The sequence below is a fragment of the Sesamum indicum genome, unplaced genomic scaffold, assembly GCF_000512975.1.
Source record: "Sesamum indicum cultivar Zhongzhi No. 13 unplaced genomic scaffold, S_indicum_v1.0 scaffold00118, whole genome shotgun sequence".
In the NCBI taxonomy this organism is placed as follows: Eukaryota; Viridiplantae; Streptophyta; class Magnoliopsida; order Lamiales; family Pedaliaceae; genus Sesamum; species Sesamum indicum.
This window is the reverse complement of record NW_011628047.1, coordinates 324982-329531: the sequence shown is the minus strand read 5'-3', so window position 1 is coordinate 329531 and position 4550 is coordinate 324982.

The window sequence follows — 4550 nt, the reverse complement described above, 5'->3', positions numbered from 1 at the left end:
TACCATTTGTGGCGAGAAAGAAACTCCAGACGATTCCAGCAAAGTGAACACCCGCCTAATGTATTGGCTTCTCATATTATTAATGATGTTAGGCAGAGGATTCTGAGCCTTAATCTTTCCAGTTCGATTAGTACATGGGCTCTTTATAGACTATGGCGTATCCCTTGGCCTGTCGAGGGACTACCCAATTAATTGTCGTACTGTACCATATTTTTATTAATGAAATTTACCATTATCGAAAAGAAAAAAAAAAGAATGACCTCCCCTCTCCAATAAGAAACTCCGTCATAGGTAGGATAGAGCTGCGAAGTCGGAGCAGTTTTCGCCACCCCCATGATCCTCCCTTCTCCTTAATTGTCCAAATTGAAGTGTTGTTACGCTTAGCAAATTTTTTTTTTTGGGTAATATAAGTTTCATTAATAAAAAAGGAGGTAAAGTACAACAATCATGTGGTGGCTCCCCCGACAGACCAAGGGATACGCCAAAGTCTATAAAGTGCACATGTACTAATAGAACTGGTTAATACTAATTATCCTCTGTTTAACGTCTTCTATGATGCAAGTAGCTAATACACCTTCCGACCGACGGGTTTGCTCAAATCGTCTCAAGTTCCTCTCTAGCCATAAATGGTATATGCATGCACCAAGTAATGCTCGATAGGCAACATTGACAATATGCTTCCCCCTCCACTTCCTCGATGCCCATTCCACGTCTCTTGTTCACTCACGATTTGGCCAAGCAAATCGAATATGTTGTCGTATAGCTGCAAGGCATCCTCTGCTAAATCGACATCGGAAGAACATGTGAGGGTGTGTCTCCGCTGTACCCTCGTCACACAGAATACATCCCCTCAGATGGGTCATCCATGGTTTATCAGTTGTCGGTAGCTTCTCCTGAATTGCTAACCAAAGAATGAAGTTATGTCGAGGAATCTTCAAAGTACCCGAAAGTAGTGAAGACCATCCTACTTTCGGTCCAGGTGGACAGAAAAGTCTGTATAGGGATTGTGTAGTGGGTCGTCCCTCTTAAACCGCCATTTGATCCTGTCATCCCCTCCATGAATCTGAGGTAAAGTGTAAATGATTTCCAAATATTCCAAATCAGTAATGAAAGGCCACTGCCATTGTCCCTCATCAATGACTACTTGTAGTTTGGCGGATTCATCAAGTCCTAGGAGGCTCGGTCCTCGTGGGAATCTAGCAATAAGTGGGCCCAAGTGGTGCCATGGGTCCTTCCACAAGTAGAATGACCTCCCCTCTCCAATAAGGAATTCCGTCATAGGTAGGATAGAGCTGCGAAGTCGGAGCATTTTTCGCCATCCCCATGATCCTCCCTTTTCGTTAATGGTCCAAATTGAGGTGTTGTGCGATCGTCCCTGCTTCAACCACTCAACCCATATAGATGTTCGGTCACATCTGATAACGTCACATAACTTCTTTGCTATTAAGGAACGGTTAAGGATACCGATGTCCTTAATTCCTTGGCCTCCTTCATTAATTGGTTTACACACATCCTTCCATGCTTCCTTGGTGTATCCCGACGTAGAAGTGCATTTCCATAGAAAAGTTCTAAAGCGTTTCTCAGTTTGTTTAATAATAGCCTTCGGTAGGATGAATGCAGACGCCCAATAGATGCTCATTGCTGATAGTACGGATTTAATGATTTGTATACGTCCAGCATAAGATAATGAGATTCCTTCCCAACCATTAATGCGAGCATCAATATTTAATAAAAGTGGTTGACAATCGGATATAGACAATCTAGAAGACAGTAGAGGGAGGCCCAAGTACCTCATTGGTAGTTGGCCCTCCTGGAAGCCCATAATTGCTAAGATCTGATCCTTCCAGCCTTGTGCTGATCGAGAGATAATGACATGGCTTTTTTGTACATTCAGTCGAAGTTTCGACCATTCTGCAAATCGGTCCAACCCCCTCTTGAGGATCCTGAGAGAATCCAAGTCAGCTCTACAGAAAAGTAGGAGGTCGTTTGCGAAACCCAACTGGAAGACTATGGCCGGCTTACATTTCCAGTGGTAAGAGAATTGCAAATCCTGTTCAATAAGTTGTAATAATTTCAAATGCAAGACTTCCATAACGAGAACAAAAAGATAGGGAGATAGAGGGTCTCCCTGTCTTAATCCACGTGGCAAGACTTCCATAACGAGAACAAAAAGATAGGGAGATAGAGGGTCTCCCTGTCTTAATCCACGTGCTCCTATGAAGAAACCGTGAGGGTTTTCATTAAGACCAATCGAGAATGCCGCCGTCGTTACACACTCCTCAATCCATTTGGTGAACGTTTGGGGAAAACCAAATAATTGCAAGACCGCAAGTAGGAAATCCCACTCCACAGTATCATATGCCTTCCTTATATCGACTTTTAGGGTACAGCTAGGTAGGAGCCTCACCTGGTTATATCCCGTGAGCAGTTCCTGTGCCAACAGAATATTGTCCCCAATGCTACGCCCTGGAATAAACGCTCCCTAATAGGGACTAATTATCTTGTCCAAAACGACACTCAGTCGTTGGACAAGTAATTTCGCAATAATTTTGTATAACACATTACAGCACGAGATTGGCCTAATATCACCAACAGTCATAGGAGTGTGTACCTTTGGTATTAGTGCCAAAAGTGTGGAGTTGACTTGTTTGAGAAGTTTACCGGTACTAAAGAATTCCAATACCGCCTTTGTAACTTCTTGTCCCACCACTGGCCAGGGTGCTTTAAAGAATCCTAATGAATATCCATCAGGTCCCGGGGCCTTGTCCTCTGCAATGTCAAATACTGCTTGCTTCACATCTTCCGGTGTGAACGCCGATATAAGATGGCCAGCTTCCTCATTAGAGAGAACATGTCTTGCCCACGGTCTGAGAAAGCCAATATTCAACGTTATCTGTCGTCTGTTACCGCCCAAGAGGTTTTGATAGTAACGGACAAATTCATTGATAATATCTTCTGGTTCAGTGTGGATGGTCCCATTATCATCATTAATCTGCAGTATCCTCCTTGCCACCCTTCTCTGAGCAATTTTACGAAAGAAAATCCGAGAGCATTGGTCACCCCCCTTCATCCACTGCATCTTGGCTCGCTGTTGCAGCATGATTTGTTTCAGTTTTGCCGCTTTTGCATATACCAGGCGGCAGCAGTGTTCTAATTGTAAAAAGGCCTCATTCTGTCTATCTGAGCTCACCAGCTGCTGTGCCTCATCTAGAAAGCCTTTAGCTAATTGAACGTTTAGAGTCAAATCCCCCTTCTTCCTCCTTTGCTCCCTGAAGACCGGCTTCAATGCTTTAAGTTTACGTGTTACCGCAAACATTGGAACCCCAACGATTGTATTCTGCCAGATATTCTGCACACTGGGGATAAATTCAGGTGAGTGTGTCAGGTAGTTGTCAAATCGAAACATACCTCCAGTTTGGCTTTGCCTGTCCCCATGCAGTACAAGCGGCGAGTGGTCTGAAGTCCGCGGTAAAAGGCTATGATAACATGAGGAAGGGAATCTCGCAAGCCATCTGTCATTAATGAGAATTCGATCCAATCTCTTCTATAGACTCCGAGAGTTCGTGCTGTAGTTATGCCACGTATACCATTCCCCCTGCATAGGCAATGGTATTAACCCGGCCTCGTGGATACCAGCATTGAATTCTTCCATGGCCATCCTTATATCACCAGAAGCTCCACACGCCTCATTCATTTCTCGGACCGCATTGAAGTCCCCCCCCCCACCAGCCAGGGCTCATCCGAGTGCTCTCGAGCTAATGTTTCCAAGGTATTCCAAAGACTTCTACGATCAATCATCTCAGAGGCACCATAAACAATAGTGATTAAGAGGGATTCAGTATTTGCCCTATGAGTGACACGACAGTGCATAAATTGATTCCCCAAATCAAGAATATGAACATCCACAACATTCTCATCCCACGCTACCCAGATACGGTTACCCACAGTTGCATAATCAACAAACCATTTCCAATGAGGAAGCAAAAATGACTGAATATGCATGACATTGTTAATACGAACACGAGTTTCTAAAATGCCCATAAAATCTAACCTGTATTACGAGATAAGGTCCTTTACTGCGAGCTGATGGTCTTTCTTATTCAGCCCCCGGACATTCCACACTGTGAGATTCAACATGGATCACTACTAGAGGGGCTGCATATGTTAGGACCCCTAGTATTCTCTTCTGCGTCGTCCAGTGAATTCAAAGCATCAAAGGGATTATAAATAACCACTTCGTTACCCTTCTCCTTCTGCGATGAGGTGTAACGTTTATTCTGTTTTGTACCTTCATCTCCTCTCACTTTATCATCCACCTCAACCACGGTCTTATGTTTCCTTTCTCTGTCCCCAGGGGCTGGTGGAGGGGGGACATTGACTTTTGGTACATACACTTTCACCGGGGGCTTTGTCTGCTTTTGAGGTTTGGTCAACGAACACTCCTTCTCCGAATGCCCCAATGTCATGCATCCTGTGCATTTAGGGGGAAGCCATTCATACTCGATATCAACCTTGCATGGAGTTTCCCCGCCATCTTCATCTGACGTCAT